Raw genomic sequence first — 20173 nt, 5'->3', positions numbered from 1 at the left:
GAATACCTGGGCTCTAAAAGGCAAAATTTGACAGTCACCGGTATGGGTATAGATTTAAAATAAAAAAAGGAATTGATAATTGCAGAGAACATATTTAAAGCTATGAGGTAAAATGAAATGGTATCAAAGAATTTTGGACTTGTAGCAGCAGAGTCCTTTAAATTTCTAAAGAGACATTTGGAAACTGGCATCTAGAGGGCTGTATATTTGCATCCAAGAATCCATTTACTTAAGTTTTACATGTGGATGGTTACCATTTGTAAACATGAAAATTATCATTTGCAAATGAGCAATTCCAAGGGCCAGAATCTTGAGCAATGTAACTGCAGACAGGAGGAGAGGGCCCTGGGTTCCTGCTGGCTGTGAATGCATCGCAGTTAAAAGCATACTTGGGGTTTAGCTGATCTAAACCCAATTTTTTCATCTGGATAATAATGCCTGCCTTAGAAGATTTTTGTAAGTTTTAAACAAAACATTATATATAAAATACCTGATATACAGAGCATTAGTAAATTGTAGTTATTATTATTCTTAATTTGACAATGATTAATCCCCTTCCTCCCTCCTTCTCTTTCTCTGTCTCTAAAGAAAAAAAAAAAAAAAAAAGCATACTTGGTCATTGTCTCAGAATAGGTAAGGCCTGGGGTAAATCCTGTCTCCATCAGGCCTTTGAATCTGCTCTTAGTCTGACTTCCCGTGTTGATCTTTACCTTCCGAAAGGAATAGGAAGGTACCTGTAGTGATTTTGATTAATAAAATAACACCAGATAACTTCACAAATTAAGTTTTATTAGCAGCTTATAGATTTTCATAGAGAAGTCTAATTATTTTGGAAATCTAAATCAGACTCCATAATTCTTGTTATAAATGGCTTCTGTGCTCAGGACCAACTATGATGCTGACAACTGGCTTTAGAAAAGTCTTTAAGTTATATTGAGATTCAGCCAAAAATGGGGTGCTCCAGTCAAAATCTCTGCAGGTTGCATTTGTTTACTGGACTAGAGCAAGTCTCCTTGACAGTGCGGGGCAGCTGGGGCATCGACCACCATGATGAGTCCTTCACTTCCACCCAAAGACTAGACCAGAACCAGCAGAGAGGAGAGAATAAACCGGGCTCCAGGAAAAATTCTTTCCTGTACAACTTTTCATGTGTTATCATTGAATTTACACCTGTGGAGATTCAAGTTATGGATATAAATGGCAAGATTTTTAGGAAGTCTTTCTAAAACCTTGATGAGCCAGGAGAAGAAAGCTTCTCTAGGAGCCGTTTGAAATTCTGAAGTATGGATGTATTGATCATAATTATGAAATTCAGGCATACAAGTTATCAAACATGGCTTTTGAATTATGACTTAAGCTCACTAAACAGATCAAACAAGTGAAATCTGCACTGATGAAAACACATAAAACACTCATAAAATGCAATCTGGATGCCAGGACTTATTCGATGAATGGCTCCCCTGAGGGAGATGCTTGGTCTCCAGGAATCTCGTGTTCAGCCCTGTCCTGTGACATTTTCACCAGTCAGCTGTGTAGCATAAGAGGTCATTACTTTCTCACTACTCAGTTTCTTGGCCCATTCATTACCCAGCTGGGCACTGGAGATGCAGAGTCGAGCAAAATGCGACTCCTGCCCTCCAGTAACACGTCTAGTGGGGAAGATGGGTATGGAGACAAATCACTAGAACACAGGGCAATAAATACCGAAATGGGGATGTGTCCAAGAGCCAGTGGAGTATAGAGAAGAGAGTGAATCAGAGCGGGCTTCCCAGAGGAGGTGGCACTTAGGAGGTGACATTAAATCAGTGATTGCCTAGGGACTTCTACGAAATTAGTTGAAAGTTAAGTGAAAGATAGGTAGAGTTATAGAATCATCTGAATTTATAGAATCATCACTTTAGAGGTTATTTCTTCATTTTATAAATGGGAAGAGTGACTCAGAGAGAGTGATTTATCCAAGGTCACACAGGCAGTCAGTCTCAAACCCCAAATATGGTCCTTCTCTCCATATTCTGTGCTTAGGAGTCCAATAAAGTAGGACCTTTTCTTCTCAACTGTTCTACTTTATTAAAATTTTTTTTTGAAAGAAAGAATTGATTTAAATTCAGTAAGTTGGCATCATGGAGAGACACCAAAAAGAAAACAAATGCAGTCTTGGGTTATATGTTAGTTTCCTATTGCTGCTGTAACAAATTATGACAAACTTGGTGGATTAAAACAATAAGAACTTATTTTCCCGTGGTTCTGGACACCAAAAGTCTGAAATTGGTATCACTGGGCTGAAGTCAAGGTGTCTGCAAGGCCAGGCTCCCTCCGAAGGCTCTAGGCTCTTGCTACTTCTAGCTTTTTGGTGACTGTCCACATTCCTTGGGCAGGGGATGGGGACTGAATTCTAGCAACTTTGGGATGCCAAGGGATTTTTCACTCACTCTGGGAGAATTTGGGGGCATCAGAGAGTTTTTGAGGGAAAAAAGACAGGATTCAATATATTTTCCACAAAAGTCTGTGTGACCATGTAAATAAATGTAATCACTGAGGAAATGACTGATACAAAAAGTATTAAGTATATTTGGAAGTGCTTCTTTACTAAGAATTGTCTGTTGTCAAAATGATTTTTCTAGTGTCCCTGGAGGACTTTTAAAAGACTGCTTTCCTGAGGCCATAAGCAATTTCAGATTGAAAGACCATAGAAAAATTATTTAAAACAATATAGGCATACCTTGGAGATATTGTGGGTTTGGTTCCAGACCACCACAATAAAGCAAATATCACAGTAAAGCTAGTTCACATGAATATTTTGGTTTGTAAAAGTTATTTTTACACTCTACAGTAGTCTGTTAATTGTACAATAGCGTTCTGTTTAAAAAAACAATGTACATACCTTGATTTAAAAATATTTTATTGCTAAAAAAATACTAACCATCATCTTACAATGCGGGGTTGCCACAAACCTTCAATTTGTTTTAAAAAATGGATTTGCAAAGCGTAGTAAATCAAAGTGCAATAAAATGAGGTATGCCTGTATATGTTTAGATATAAAAATATATAATTATATATAACTTCATATATAAAAACTATACATATATACACATTTGTTGTTCCGAAAGACCCCAAATTTAGTCTTCTGTATGGAAAGCCTCACTGCTGTTTCTATCTTCTCCAAATAAAATGACTAATGTGCCATATGCCTGGTGCTCAGTAGGTCACAGTGTCCCTTGAAGCAATGATTTGGAAAATCTCTGTGTTGTCCTTCAGGCCACACATCTGGAGGATAATGGGGAGGTGAGAGGACTTGTATCTTGGCTAAGAGACGGTTTCCAAGTGTCGCCGGTCCTGGTCTAGAGGTCAGTGTCCTGACTACAGTGTATAATGCAGTTAGTTGTATCTAGTTAGGCTCGAATTTCAGCTGTAGAAAGGTGAACAGTGAGGACCAGCTGTCAGCAGTGGGTAGACAACCTACCAGGATCATCCAGGTCCCCGGTAATGCTCTACCAGCATTACAGTATCTGTACAGGAGTCAGCCATGCCTTGGGAAGGCACAATTCCTGAGCCCAAGGGGTGCAATTCACTTATTTGGTGAACTTATAGTGAAGTATCACATACTTACAAACAAGAGCAGAAATTCTAAATGTCCATCTCAAATGTTCCCTAAGGGTATTTACCCTTTCTTGAGCACCGCGCTCAAATAAGACAACATTACCATCACTCCAGCGACTCTTCTGGTCTCCTCCAGGCACTATCCCCAGTCAGGAGCTCTCCTGACTTTTGATAGTGTAGATTAGAACAGGTTTGCCTATTTTTGTACATGATGCAAACACGATCAGGCCCTGTGCCCTCTTGGCTGTCGGGCTTCTCTTGTCAGTGGTGTGCATGTGAGATTCATCCAGGTTCCTGTGGCTGTAGTTTGTTCATTCTCACTGCGGGATAGTCATCCATTGGTGAGTACAGCACAGTTTGTTTATCCATTCTGCTACTGATGGAGTAGTCAGTTTCTCTATTTTATTATTGATGGCTGGGTAGTATCCATTCTACTCTCTGGGTGGTTTCCAGTTGGGGGATATTATGAAAAGTGCTACTATGTACGTTCTTTCACTTGTCTTCAGTGAACATCTGTACACATTTCTGTTGGGTATATACTAGGAGTGAACTTGCTGCCATAGTGTATGACTGTGGTCAACTTGAGTAGATGCTCGGGCCCAAAGTTCATGGGGGCATGAATGAGACCCCTCAGCAACACTAACTGTAAAGGGAGTGAAGATGAAAAGTAAGCTTGAAGAATGAATTCTTCCCTCCTTTCTTACTGTACACAGGTTTCCGTTCCTTCTGCTAACTATTTCTGAGCACTTGCCATGTGCCCAGGACTCCACGTGCCATTATTTTGTTCAGTCTTCACAATAACCCTGTGACTCAGGCACTCTGTCAAATCTCTACTTTATAGATGAGAAAGCTGAGGCTGCTGCTGCTGGTGCCAGATTCAGACTTGGCTGTGAACTCTTGTGTATGTGGTACTGCCTCTCATTCCATCTATGCTCCTTAAAAAAACCCATGAGTCTAATTCCTTGAGAGAGTCCAGGGTGTATATACCAGTGAGTCTCCCTCTTTATATCGTCCTCCCAACAGCCCTAAATGTGTCCATGTAAAGATGAAATGGAAGTCAGGGTAGGTTTATTTTAATTTAGTAACTCATTGAGAATATGTCAATTTTTAAAAATAAAGAATTAAAACTACGACGTGGGCCCATGGGACTTTTCTTGGCAGCCATCGGTCTGTTTTCCATTTTAGCCAGCATCCAGTTTTCTGCACATATGCTGTAGGATGATGGACATTAAATTGTCCGGCCAGTTTTATTACTCAACAGCACATGGGTGAAAGGAAGCCTTCACCTGCCCTCTGCACCTTTCAGCAAATTTGCCTTATGGTATTTTGAGCTGGGAAGTGAAAAGATAATTACCTATCTAATAGAGTTTATAAAAATGAGTGCAAATATTTCAGTGGTGCCTATTTAATAAATAAGCCACTGAGGAGAGTTCAGGAGTCGGGCAAAAGTCACACTTTTCTTGATACAGTTAAAGTGGAATTATGCTTTAGGCTTGTTTATTAAAAGTTTGCAGGATTTAACAGGTTGTAGTATTCTGCAGTATCTCATACTGCACAATAGTGTCTAGATGTTACTTGCAAGTGAAACGTGTAATTGGTGTTTAAAAAAGGCAGTAGGGCTGCATAGCAGAGGGAGATCAGCTCGGTGCTTTGTGACCACCTAGAGGGGTGGGATAGGGAGGGTGGGAGGGAGGGAGACGCAAGAGGGAAGAGATATGGGGACATACGTATATGTATAACTGATTCACTTTGTTATAAAGCAGAAACTAACACACCATTGTAAAACAATTATACTCCAATAAAGATGTTAAAAATTAAAAAATAAAATAGAATAAACTTTAGAAAATAAATAAATAAGGCAGTAGGTTCATTGGCAAATCGTCAGATAGAATAGCCTAGTTAAGGATCCTAGGAGCCCTGTAAGTGTGGGAAGAGAGACATGGAAGACAGCCAGTAAAGGGTGTGCTATTATTAAGCAGGTTGCTGCCATGAGCATCTGGGGCTTGATTCTGCTGGGCAGTTCTGAGATGGTGTGGAGAACCCCCCACGTCATTATCCTCACGGAGCTCTAGAGCTGAGTTATTTACCAACTCCCAGTCACCGGTTGAGAGTTTTGAGGGGGCATCCTCCAGCGCATCTGACCTTCTCTGTGAGGCAGCCAGAGAAAGCCCTCAGGAGAGCGCTTCGGGTGCTGGCAGTAGGATGCCATGGGATTGGTGTGTGCAGGAATGGTTGGGGGAGGGGGCATGGGCAGGATACCCACAGTCCCCCTTGAAAGGCAGAGCTGGGCAGATGGACTTGTCTTAGGGCACCACCCAGTAGCCACAGTTGAGTGGACCAAGGGTGCACCTGACCCAGGAGGAGGCAACATTGGTGGTTGAGAAAATGGGATTCTTTGGGAATTTGAACAAGTGACAGAGAGACATGGTCAGGTGGTGGCGGACAGTGGTCTCCCAGGAGAGTGGGAGCTAGACTGGGGGCCAGAGAAAGACTAAAGGCTAGAGGTGGGGGGAACATGGGCAGAGAGTAAGAGCTTTGCTGAGGTTGCCAGTGGAGGGGGGAGAGAAGAAGGGAGGGAAGAGGAGGGGAGAGCAGGGGAGCTGAGAGTCCAGGTGACCTTGGGGGAGCCAGCAGCCTTGAATCCCTACTTGGTGGCTTGGGTCCCTGTGTGGCTTGGTTGTCCTTTGTTTCCTGTCCTTAGAAGCTGGTGAGACCCCCTAGTGTCCCCTGTGTGCACGTCTCCTTTACCTCAGATAGCATGAGAGGGTTTTTGCTCTTTGTAACCAGTCAGTCCCTAACTTAGGCCCGAAGTGTCATGGGTCCTGGCACAAGAGGTGGACTAGAAGTGATGATTGATCCGGCTCTTAGTGCATGAAAGGGCATTTTGCAGAGAGAGGAGTGGGGAGGGCATTCCTGGCAGAGGGACTAACACAATAAAAGGTATGAGACTGTGCCTTGGAGGAATGCAGGGAGACATCTGTTTTGGACATACTTTAGGATCTTAGAGGGATGTGGTATTGGGACCCAGTTGGGAAGAGCCTTGAGGGCCATGTTAGGAGCTTTTACTGTGTTTAGTAGGTACCAGGGAGATGCTGAAGCTTTTACAGGAGGAGACTACCACAGTGGTTAAGATCAAGGCTTGGGAGTTAAGCAGACTTGAGTTCTACTTTAGGCTTTCCACTAGTTAATAATGTGACCTTGGACACAGTTCTTCATCTCTCAAACCCTCAGTTTCCTCGTCTGTAAAACGGGGATTAATAATAGTGCCTACTTCATAGAGTTCTTGTGAGGCTCATATGTGATTACGCATATAAAATACTCAAACCAGTGCCTGACACCTTGTAAGTGTTCCATAAATGTCATAATTAGATATCATTCTCCAAGCTCTGTGTGGGAGAATTACAGTTGAAAGCGTAGATATTTCAGGGGCAGGTAAAGTAAGTAGGATACTATCATGATTCAGATGAGGGCCTGAACTGTTAGTGTGGATGAGGAGAAGGGAATGGATTTGTTTTAGAATTATTTCTGGTTGACAGGAACAGAAAAACCAACTCTATCTTATAAAATAATGAGAAGTGGGGCTTCCCTGGTGGTGCAGTGGTTGAGAGTCCGCCTGCCGATGCAGGGGACACGGGTTCATGCCCTGGTCCGGGAGGATTCCCACATGCCGCAGAGTAGCTGGGACTGTGAGCGAGCCATGGCTGCTGAGCCTGCGCGTCCGGAGCCTGTGCTCCGCATCGGGAGAGGCCACAACAGTGAGAGGCCCACGTACCGCAAAAAATAAATAAATAAATAAATAAAATAAAATAATGAGAAGTTATAAATATATTTAAGTAAAGAGTTCAGAGGTGATGCAGTCATCAGGCAAAGCTTGATCAATCCACAGTGTCACCAGGGACCTGGCTCCTTTTTATATGTCTGATCTCTTCCAGTTGGGTGTTCTCCAGACTGCCTGCCAGGGGTCTGCAAGATGGCTACCAGCAGTAACCAGTGCTCCCTCATCCATCCAGTGGGAGAGAAAGTGTTCATTTCAGTAGCTCCCATGGAAGACTGAGGACGCTCCTTTTCCAGGAGCCTTTCAGCAAACATTTCTTCACATTTCATTGGCCAGAACTGGGTCTCATGCCCGTCTCCTAAAGACTGCTGTAGCCAGAAAGGGTGAGCCATGCTCACCATTTACACCAGTTGATGCCCACTCCTGGGGCTGATTTGGCCAGATACACCCAATTCCTTAGCATGAATGGAAAATTCAGGGTCCTGTTAGGAAGGGGAAAGGTGAGGAGTAGAAGGTGGGATTACAACCACAGAAGGAATCAAGACACATTTCCTCGCAATCGTCAGTGTGGCATGGGGTCAGACTGGGCGGGAGGGAGGTAAGAGAGAGGTGGAAGACAAAACCGGGGTTTCAAGCATGGGCACCTGGTGGTTGGATATTCTGTTGACTGATGGTGGAAAGTGAGGGCAGGTCTGGTGGAGGGCTGTGGTAGGGGTGGGGAAGAGGCTACTTTAATTCTAAATGTATTAATTTCTGGTCAACAACCGATCACTCTTATTGGTTGCCAATAATATCAGAGATTACTTTTAATCAAGAGAATGGACACACTATCCACCCTGACGAAGCACCTCATACCCACTTTGAGGTGGAAGTCATAAATGTGTAAAGAACTGAGGTGTTCGTGTGCTTACAATGTCAAGCTTTTTTGTGCTTGCAGTTTTAGAGCAAGTGTCCACTGGCTCTTCAGCACAGTGTTCTGGGTTGGGTCTCTCTCAGGGGCTTTCTTGCTTGCTACTGTCAGGATTTTGCACAGATTCTCTGAAAGGTCTAGGCCTTACAGAGATCAGCCGGAACAGAATAGATCCTCTGGGGAGATCTGTCCCCACACTGAGCTGTTCCCTTGATGTAAATGGATCTTTGGTGTGGGCTTTTGAGAATAGTCTGAGTGCTTAATGTGTTCTCATAAATCATTATCTGGCACCTGAATGGTCTGAGAGACTCTGCTTTCTAAAGATCAGGGAATAATTTGTTTTCAGTGGTTGAAGTCCAAGAGCATTAGACTCACATCGTGTGGGGCAAAGAGCCCTGAACTAGGAATCTAAAGGTATGACTCTAGCCCTGATTTTATCACTGACCAGCAAGCTACCGGTGTGGGCAAGACCGTCCAGCTCTCTGCACCCCACTTTTCTGTATGCAAAAGAACAGCAATGAACTAGATTTTTAGTGTCCTTTCTAGCTTTCAGGTGTGATGATTCTATAATTCTGATGCTTTTCTTAGCCATATAAACCTCACCCAGGAGAAGCGGAGTGCTGAGTAAATGCAAAGTATGGGCTGTTTGATACACATACCATAGAAAAAGAACAAAAGGATATTATGGAAAGACAGCCCTTATGGTCCTCTGTGAGTTAATGGTGCAGCAAAATTACTGTGTGTGTATCTATTTAGAAATAAATACATTTACTGGCCAAGGAGCTAATGGATCCGAAACAAATTTATGCACACGAGAAGCATGTTATTTATTCCTGAGGACGTGGAAAGGTGCCCATTATTGAACATGATGGAGGAATTAATACTAGTATGAAATCCATCAGGAGACCACATTTCGATGCAGTGTGCTTACAATCTCGTTAAATTGCTCAGATTTCAGAGATGTTATGGAGAAAACAGTCTCTTGGGATGTTCCCTCCTCCCTGTTTTTTGATTATAATATGGCTCCTGAGTGGGGAAAGTCTCTGATATGGTCATTACAACCCGATTAGGATCTTATGAAGATGGGCATGAAATAGTTAATGGTAAAAGCATATGTTGCTGCACCCTTGGTCGTGGTCAAACAACAATAAAGTCATCATAGAGTCCATGAATTCTTTTATTGGGGTTGTATATAATTTGGATGTTGACTCTTGCCAGAGACTAAGGATATGGAGCATAGAACTCTTCTCAGACAGAGAAGCCGGTTTCAATGAGAAGCATGCATTTTACAGAGCTCCCATTAACAGATTCCGTAGTCGTAGAGATCCTTCAAATGGGGATGCTAAAGCCAGAGAAAAGGTAGTTCATAATGACTTTGTACTTGAAGTCTAAACTTTGAGCAACTCAGAGATAGAGATGAAGCATTCCTGACAGCCGTCGTGAAAAGCCCAGCTACGAGGAAGAAACTACCCCTTCCTTCCTTCCTCCCTCCCTCCCTTCCTCCCTCCCTCCCTTCCTCCCTCCCTCCCTTCCTCCCTCCCTCACTTCCTCCCTCCCTTCCTTCCTTCCTCCCTCCCTTCCTTCCTCCCTTTCTCCCTCCCTCCCTCCCTCCCTTCCTTCCTCCCTCCCTTGCTCCCTCCCTCCCTCCCTTCCTTCCTCCCTTCCTTCCTCCCTCCCTCACTTCCTCCCTCCCTCCCTTCCTCCCTCCCTTCCTTCCTCCCTTCCTCCCTCCCTCCCTTCCTCCCTCCCTCCCTTCCTCCCTCCCTCCCTTCCTTCCTCCCTTCCTCCCTTCCTCCCTCCCTCCCTCCCTTCCTCCCTCCCTCCCTTCCTTCCTCCCTTCCTCCCTCCCTCCCTCCCTTCCTCCCTCCCTTCCTTCCTTCCTCCCTCCCTTCCTTCCTCCCTCCCTCCCTTCCTCCCTCCCTCCCTCCCTTCCTCTCTCCCTCCCTTCCTTCCTTCCTCCCTCCCTTCCTTCCTTCCTCCCTCCCTTCCTTCCTTCCTCCCTCCCTCCCTTCCTCCCTCCCTCCATCCAATTTGATGATTCATTTTCAGACATGTTAGGTTTGCGTTTCCTCTGGTACATTCAAAGAGAGATGACAAATAGCTATAAAATAGCTACTACTGCCCTTTGGTGAGCAAGTGTCCAACAGGGCAATGAGGTCCAAGTTTCTTGAGAGTTTACTCCTGGCCAAGCCACATTATCCCCACTTCTTAGAAAAAGGGGCAGAAACTTACAGAGGTTAGATAGCTTGCCCCAGTCCCACAACCAGGAAGGTGGCAAACCCAGGTATATTTTTAAGAAGGATTTTTTGACATTTTATTGTAGAAAGTTTCAAACATACATAAAAATAGAAAAATAATGTAGGGCTTCCCTGGTGGCGCAGTGGTTGAGAGTCCGCCTGCCGATGCAGAGGACACGGGTTCGTGCCCCAGTCCGGGAAGATCCCACATGCCACGGAGCGGCTAGGCCCGTGAGCCATGGCCACTGAGCCTGCGTGTCCAGAGCCTGTGCTCTGCAACGGGAGAGGCCACAGCAGTGAGAGGCCCATGTACCGCAAAAAAAAAAAAAAAAAGAAAAAAAAAGAAAAATAATGTAATAAACCCTAAAGTGTAGCATCACCCAGCTTCAGTAATTATCAGGTTATCTTGTTTTATCTATACCTGCCATTAGGTTATTTTGGTAGCAAATACCACTTCATATGTAAATATTTCAATGTGTCTCTAAAAGATAAGGGTTTAAAAAGTAACTCCAATCCATTATCATATCTCCCCAAATTAACAGTAATTCCTTATCAGCAAATGTCCAGTGTATGGATTCCTCATTGTCTCATACTTCAAAATTTTGTTAAAATCAGGGTCTAGTAGGGTCTGCAAGTTGCAATAAATTGATATGTCTCTTGTCTGTTTTAATCCATGGTTTCTCCTCTCTTTTTCTCTTACAGATTGTTGAAGAAACACATGATAATTCCTTCTCTAGTTCTTTCTTCTTTTTTTCTCCTCACAGGGAACTACTTTCAAGTATTTACTCGTTAGCCTTTAAGATCTTTTAATGATATAGAGACACATATAAAGTACATATATTTTATGTGTATTTTTTTTTGCAGAGTTATGCATGGATTGTTTATGTATGCATTGTTGCTCTCTATATGTTGGAGGATAAAGATCCACCTAATCACTATATGGTAATTCCATGGCATGGATTCCTGTACTACAGTGTATCCCAGTGATGTACATTTAGATTTTTTTTTTCTCTCTGACCCTGACTTTGGAGCATAGTTGGAAAGGCAGGCTCAAAATCTTTCTATTCTGTTGTCAAGAACATGATAGAAATAGTAACCATTAGTATTTGTAGAGTGCTTTATTCTTTACTAAATATTTTCATCTTGCTTTTCTGATAGAACTTTGGGACTCGGGTTAAAATATTTCTCTTACTCATTGGAAAGTAGGTTTGGTATAGGAATGAACATTCAAGTTTAGATTTATTATTACTCCAATCTATTTTAAAGCAGTTATCTACCCAACCTGCAATGGTATCAATAGTTCATTTGTGGGACCCTCCTTTGAGAAGGAGGAGGGCGAGGGCAGTGGATCAGGCAGTGAGAAGTACAAGCCAGCAGCAAGAGAGCAGAGCCAAAGGCTGGTCCTGTTTGGCAGGAGCCAAGGAAGGAGATCGTTTAGTCTTGGGGAACATGAAGACACACGAGGTCTCCTCAGCTCAGGAGCCAAAGCTGGGGAAACTGAGGCTGACTCTGCCTTTCTTACACTTTTACTGTAGGGCTGCACTCCACCTCCATGCCCACACACAGGGCCTCAGCTGCTGTTACCATGATCCAGCTTGCTCCGCCTGAGGGTACCTGCTACATGCAAGGAAGAGCAAGAGTTAGTCTAAAGTACTGACAGTCCTGAATGGTATCATATTAATATAATGATGTATTAGATTGAACCACATGAGATTGTCAGCATGTCTACTTTTGACCTACAAAAATACCAAGTTGGTTATATATGCGCACACACGCACCCCCACACACACTGGAATGTTATTCAGCCTTAAAAAGGAAGGAAATGCTGACACATACTACAACATGGCTGAACCTTGAAGACCTTATGCTGAGTGAAATAAGCCACTCACAGAAAGACAAATACTCTTTGATTCCACTTATATGAGATTCTTAGAGTAGTCAAAATCATAGAGACAGAAGGTAGAAAGGTAGTTGCCATGGGAGAGGGGAACGGGGAGTTATTGTTTAACAGGTACAGAATCTTAGTTTTGCAAGATGAAAAGAGTTATGGAGATGGATAGTGGTAATGATTGCACGACATTTTAAATGTATTTAACACCAGTGAACTATATGCTTAAATCGTTAAGATGGTAAATTTTGTTATGTGTGTTTGACAATAAAAATTGGAAAATGTGCCAAATTTCATATTTAGTGTATTTCTAAGTACAAGCAATTACTTAAACCATAGGCATTTTTCCTAGGTATAAATAGACCAGCTATTTTACCTAATAAATAGACTGAATTTAATGAATGGAAAAGACTGAGTTGCCACATTTATTCTCTGGAGTTAAGTAATAATTTTGAACTCCTAGAGATGCATACAAATAATTGGTACTTGAGTAGTTTATTCTTTCAGTGACTATAACCTCTCTAAAGGATAACCAGCTTAATTGTCATCTGTAAAATATGAATGATAACACCTATCTTGTAGTATAAGAATATATGCTCAGAGTTTGACAACAGTAATATCATTAATATATCAGTAATGGAAAAATAGTTTAAATCTGAATTGCTCATTAAAGAGACTCTGACATAGAGGAAATTATTAAATTAAACTCTCTGGGAAGATGATGGTAATAGCATTTAAAAAACCTTTTGAATAGACAAAATTCTTGAAAGCTGATGGAAGTATGCTAAGTGTGTTATTCATAGACTTTTCTAGAGATATGATTAAAAATGTTTCAGGTGACATTAATGTTAAGGACTAAAATTGCACAAGAGGTAAGAGGTCAAAATGGAACAGATTTGTGTTTCAGAACACATTTATGTCTTAATGAAATCTCACAGGTAAAATGAGAAAATCTACCAGCCTATTGTGCCTTTTTTTTTTTCTTTCAGGCTCTGAGTTTCTGAGCTGTTTTGCTCCTCCTATAGACCCACCCAGGTTCTGTCTTTTATATATGGAATAGAATCATTTCCCTGCCCCTTTCAAATTATTGTCTCTTTCCCTTTCAAATTATTGTCTACACTACAGGCAGAATGACTTTAAATAATTCAATTCTGATCACATTACTCCCTGATAACGTGGTTCATCAGTACCCACACAGTACACCCTAAAGCCTGTATATGTGAATTGGGACCTTTTATCCTCTTGCAGTAGAGAGAGGTGGTGAAAGAGCCTGGTCCGCAGAGCCAGACTGCCTGTGTTACACCTGTGAAGAGCTTAGGATGGGGCCTGGCGTGAGGGAAGGATGCGGTATGATTTTGCTGTCATGATGATCTGGCTCTGGTCTATTTCCAGTCTCATTTCCATCCTTGACCCCTCCACATAATCCATCATCATCTTTATACCCCCTAGGCACTAAGCATTTATTATTTCACTTAATCCTCATGACAACCCATGGGGCTAGATTTTTAAAATTAACTTATTTTTACAGTGAGCCCTTGGGGTTCATACTACATTGGAATCAATTGGGATGGTTTTAAAAATACTGATTTCTGGACCAGACCCCTTAGCTAGAGATTCCAATATAATCAGTTTGGAGTGGGACCCAAGCATTGGTTTTTATTTTTTAAGCATCTGGGTTGAAGCTAATGTGCAGGTAGAGGTGCAGACTACTGAGTTTGGTGATTTGCCCAAACTTCTCATAGATCATAAACTGGTGGTGTTACTAGGATGGACCCAGAGCCTGCATTCCTCTCTCTCCTGGGCTGCTAACTGTTCTGCCCTTGTACAACCTATTTCAGGCACTGTTCCTTCCACTCCATGGAAATCCCATTCCCTCACTTCTTTGCCTGATGAACTATTTTCCTCTTTCAAATCCCAGCTCATGAGTTACCACCTTCCCAGGTTCCAATAGTCATCCCTGGTTTGGGGCTGCCACTGTCCGCTCTTGGGCACACAGCATGTTGGACTGTAATTTTTTTGCTAGTCTGGCCCTCCCCACCCCAGACTGTGAACTCTTTGCAGGCAGACCTGTCTCATGCTTTTCGGGGCCCAGCACATTGACTGGCATAGAGTAGATGTCAAGAAACGTTTAGTGAGTGAATGGATGGATGAAAGACTGGGTGGTTTTAAGTCAGGCTCTTCCCATAGAGGAATTGGATACCTGTTCAGAGTCCCTAACTTTATCCTTTAGGTGATTAATTTTTTTCCCTCCTTTTCTTTGTAAGTAACTGGCCCAGTTCTCTTTTTTTTCTCTCTATGGAACTTTTGGGAAGAGGAATACTAAAGGCCTGCTTTGGATAATGTCAGGTGTATCCTCTCCACCTGAGTATTACGTAGGTCACATCCTTAAATGTGCTTTTAGGAAATAAGTCTGAGTCTTCACTTTTTCCTTTGGGTCTGAGGGAGGACGAATAGAAATGAAGTTTCTCACCATGTCATTCAAGAAAAACTCTGACCATCTTCCTTTCCTGAGAATTCTAGGGTCTCAGAGAGGACAGTTGAACCTGTAAAGAGAAGCAGCAGCTGGGGAGGAAGGGCTGGGTTTTTACCCTTGAGAACTGAAGACTGTGTTGGGGCTTTGGTGTGTACTCCCTGGAGTTCTTACTCTCTGGACCTCTGCTAAGCAGTGCCCTGTGGGTCTTCCAGCTCTGCGAGAGTTGCTGACTTAAGGGCCTTTTGATCAAGGGAGACCTGGCAAAGTTAAGATACAGACTCTCCTTAACCCAGTTAAAATACTCCATATATCTGAAATCAAATTTCCCCAAATCAATGGAATAGTTTTATTTTAATTGCAAGATTTATTGTTGTTGTTATTTTTTTCAAGAAGGAGTTGAAATGGGGACATGCAATAGTGATGATTGTTTATTGGATCTCTGGAAGAAAAATTACATTGTGTTCAACTTTTCATCAAGAAAAGTTGATTCTTTTTTTTTCGTGTGTATGAAACCATTCGGGATTACAGTTTTGACATGGTAAAGAATACTGTGTTAAATATTCACTTTACAGAATTACCATAAACTATGAATAAACATTAATGGGATGTTAGAATGGTTATTCTCTCAAATCCTCAGGGTGTGTTTGTGGAAAGCTGATTATTCTAACCGTCTAAATAAGTTTTAATTTTTCTGATAAAACAAGGTTGTTGAGAAAGAGTGGCTTGAGACAAGTTTTAGATAAATGAATTGGTTTTCTGTGAAGGTTTTAAAAGATAATTTTGTGGGGTTCAAATTTTGAAAGCCTATTATAGCTCTCCAGTGCCACTATGGATTTCTTTTTCTGCATTAAGACACTTTGGGTGATTTCATAAAGCACATTGGACAGGTTTGTAGAGTAGGGGACATACAGCTTATACTGATGTGTCTCTACAGGTGAAATTAAATACCTCTACTAGGTGTAGAAGAGGCCAAATTTTGTGTGCCTGGCCATCCATCCCCATACTTTTCATGGACCTGTTTCTAGCTATGAGATGTAGGCCTGGGTGGACACATTTGGTCTGAAAGGTTCTCCATGACCTATTTTGTATTGACTTTTCTTTTATCTCTTTACGGGAGTTGACAGTTATTCCTAGGTGGGTAGCAGTAACTCCCAGACAGATACCTCTTGAGTTCCAGTGAGTGAGTGTTTCACCACTAACCAACTGGGGCCAATTTTATTTCAACTTTACAGCTAAAGCACAGTGATTACTTGAATCACCTGAAAGACATAAGAAAAAGCTACTTAGGGAAGAACAAGTTTAGCAAATGTATTTTCCACATACTATCAATAGTGATCCAAAAAGTATATCTTAACCCAGAACACTGCTTCCCCCTCCTGTCCAGTGACTAATGTTCTTGTTGGGAAAGAGAGTTTCAGAATGGGTCTCTTGGATTTCTGTCATTCATAAATTGTTGTAGTTCTTTTGGTAACCTTTCTCACACCAGGCTTCTATATCTTTTTTTTTTTTTTTTTAAAGGCCAAACACCTAGTCTAGGCCCCTTTTGCACATTAATTACTTTTAAGATGATAGTTGCAATGGCATCTAGAATTGACTTCTAGAATTTTCTAATCTTTAATCAGTAGTGTAGTAATAATGTTTAGTGATACTTTTAATAATAGAAAGTTTGGCTTCTGACTGTAAACTTATTGAGAGCAGCAATAGTGCCCTTTTTATCTTTGATTTCTCCATACTTAACAGTTTCTGGAATCCTTTAGGCATGTCACAGGCATTTGTTGAATACAGCAAATCTTATTGCATAGCTGATGTTGTAGGGAAAAATTATCTATTTTTAAAAGAGAAAAGTAGAAGTGGAATAGAAATGTGTGTGCGGGGATTTTCTTCGTCTGCAGCGTGGTAGAATCTGTGCTAGAAAGTGATGTGAGGCACGTTATATGAGGTTGCTTGCCCCTTCTTCCAACTGTTCTTTCAAAGGCACATCCCTTAAATTCTTTGGTAAAGAAGAGAATTGTAACAGAAAATTAGTCAGAGGTTGACCTCTTCATCCCCGCGCTGGGTTCCTGTGGAATGCAGGCATATGACTAATTGTCACTGGTTCAGATTCAGCGTGTTTCAAATCATGTTCCCTAAACAGAAGGCGCTCAAGAATGTGGCAGGTGCCGCAGGGGTGTGTGTGTTCCTGTTTGAGGTTCTCACCTGTGTAACTGGGGGATTGTGCGGAACTGCAGGGAGGAGGAAAAGGGAGGGTAGTTTCTGCCTTTCAGTGGCAAATTTTTGGATCTCTGTTTTTTAGAACAGGCAAAATTCCTTACAAGGACTATCTTAGCTATTTTATTTAACTCTGGGACTTTGCACTAGTTATCTAACCTGGCTGGATAAAATTTCTTCCTCAATTTCTATGACAGACATCAATTTATATGACTACATCATATGTGGTCAGAACGAATCCCGTTTTCTTCAGTGGTTTAAAAATAATATGACTTTATTGTTTTGTAAAAATTATACAAACTCATTAAGCTAAAAAGTCAGACAATGCAGAAAAATACAAAGATCATTAAAAAAATTTTTAAAATTAAAAAAATCTCACCCCTTAGAGATAACCAACTTTCATTAATATTTGACAGGCATCATAGGTACAAACAAATGGACAGAAATAGTTTGGGAAAAACGGGGTTATGGTCTATTTTCTTTTTATTTAAAAAACTATTAAATTTCAGTTTGCTTAAATTGAACTGAAAAACGTGAAATAAAATGAAAGGGAATTGTTGGGTTTCAGAAAAATGTCTCTCACAGATTAGAGAACAATTGTATAGACACCAAGGGAAAGCGGCAGGGGTGGGGAAGGGGGATGAATTGGGAGATTGACATCTATACACTAATATGTATAAAATAGATAACTAATAAGAACCTGCTTTATTAAAAAAATTCAGAAAAAGAGAGAAAAATGTCTCTGTGCCACTGTTGATAGGATTCTGATAGCTATGTCCCACCGTGCAATACCTTGTCCAAAGTGATGGCCCTACAAATATTTGTTAAATGAGTATGTGAATAGGTTTCTGTATTATTTGTTTTTGAGAATTGATTTTTCTCAAACTGAGGTTATAATTAGCCTTGCGTGGTTTTGAACTCAAGGTCGATTTTTGTGTGTGTTCATGGATTATTCTTTTGCAAACATTTATTGAGACATTATTTCTCAGGCACTGTACTAAGGACTGGAATTCAAGTCAGCAGGTCACCCCTGCCCCCTGTGACCTGCTGCAGGGCTAAAACCTCTTGGTAGACCTGCCTTTGCCCCTTTGCAGCCTCATCTGTGGTTGCCCAGACCCTCGCTCTGGGACCCCGGCCATGCTTGCCTTCTGTTCTTCCCCTTAAATACCCCTTCTTGCCTTGAGGCCTTCAAGTGCTTTTGTTTATAGGATTTTCACAGTGTATAATTACACATTTATATTTGTGGTTACTCTGTTATCTTTCTCCTCCACTAGATTCCAAGTGCCATGTGGTCAGGATGCCTGGGTTCTCACATCATATCCCCATCGCCTAGCAAGGCTTGGCCATGTAGTAGCTACATAGTAAACATTTCATTTTTTGAATAACTCATGGAAGTTAAATAAGACATTGTCCTTATCCCCAAGGAGATTATACTGTGCTGAGAGTAATTGAATTAATTATTGTAGCAGAGTGTGAAAAGTGCTATAAGAGATGTATATTTGTAGATATATGTAGGTTTTTTTTTTTTTTTTTTTTTTTTTTGTGGTACGCGGGCCTCTCACTGTTGTGGCCTCTCCCGTTGTGGAGCACAGGCTCCAGACGCACAGGCTCAGCGGCCATGGCTGACGGGCCCAGCCGCTCCACAGCATGTGGGATCTCCCCGGACCGGGGCACGAACCCATGTCCCCTGCATCGGCAGGTGGACTCTCAACCACTGTGCCACCAGGGAAGCCCAATATGTAGGTTGTTTTGAAGGATGAGTAGGGAGGTGCTGGATAATGAAGTGTTTGTGTATATGTAGAGGTGGTGGTGGTGGGAGAAATGGGATGAGATAGTGCAGAACCAAAGCACTCTGGCCAGAGCCACTGAGGGTAAAGGCTCAAAAGCATTATTAAAGAGTGACATATTCAGGGATCTGCAGGTCATTCAATGTGGTGGAAGCAAAAGTCAGGTAGTGGAAAGGGATGAAGTTGAAGAGGATCATGGGAAGAATATGATAGACTTTAAATTCTCCCGAAAACTTATGCTGCATAATATAATGAAAATTTAGGGAAAAAATATGCATAGCATGAGAAAATTTATTTACAAGTTACAAAAGGTCACTTGGCTTGTCTCACTAAATGTGAACTCTAATTCCTTATAATCTCAGATTTTATTCAGATATTTATATGAAGCCATGGTAGTAAAGTTTGTTGTAGAAGGTCAGTCTATAATTAAACCTGTGAGTAAGGCATTTAAAAATTAAATTTAGGTAACTAGCCATAGAGATAATGTGGATACCCAGATAAAAGGCAAAAGTAGAGGTTGAAGATATTTAATTTTTTCATGTAGGAATTTTAAGAAAAATTTTTCCATTTTGTGTCAAATGGATTCTTGCTGGTGAGAATTTAGAGGATTCTAGCATTATTCTGTGAAAAAAACTGGCAAAATGGAGCAGTTGGAGTCCAGACTGGTAAGTGGAAAACCTTTGTATGAAGGAACATCACCCAGGAAAGTGATGGCCTGTAGTGCATGCTTACTGTTCATTACTTGTAATTGGGGGACTCTTAAACCATACTTCACTCATCTTCTTTTGACTGAGAGAGTAAGTTTCATGAAGGTATGAAATTGCTCCCCAGCATATTCTGCCATTAACATTCTCTTAGGAGATAAAGCTTCTCATCCTGGCTCTGCAAATAACTAGGGTAGCTAGACCCAGGGAACATGATAAATAGACTTCTGGGTCCCACATTCAGAGTTTTGGTTCAGAAGGTCTAGAATGGAGCTTGAGAATCAAATTTTTTAAAACTCCTGACTGGATCTTGAGGTTTTAACACATACTAGAGGATAAGAGACAAAGTCTCAGGCCCATGAAAGATAAAGCAGTCTGTAAAATGCTGGGAGCCATGAAATGGGGTATGAGAAATTCCATTCACCTTTATGGGGAAGCAGCAAGAAAAGTGGGCCTCTGTTTGGAGTGGTAGAAGGGAAAAGAAGTATCTGTGAGAAAATGGGCACTGCCCAGAGCATTAGGACACTCATGGAAAATGATGTCACTAAAGGTAAGCTCCCCATTTAAAGCATAAGCATCTCACACAAGAAAACA

This window comes from Mesoplodon bidens (assembly GCF_964165515.1).
Source record: "Mesoplodon bidens genome assembly, chromosome: 1".
Lineage (NCBI taxonomy): Eukaryota > Metazoa > Chordata > Mammalia > Artiodactyla > Ziphiidae > Mesoplodon > Mesoplodon bidens.
The sequence above is the reverse complement of the archived record's forward strand: the minus strand, read 5'-3'. Positions refer to the sequence as shown.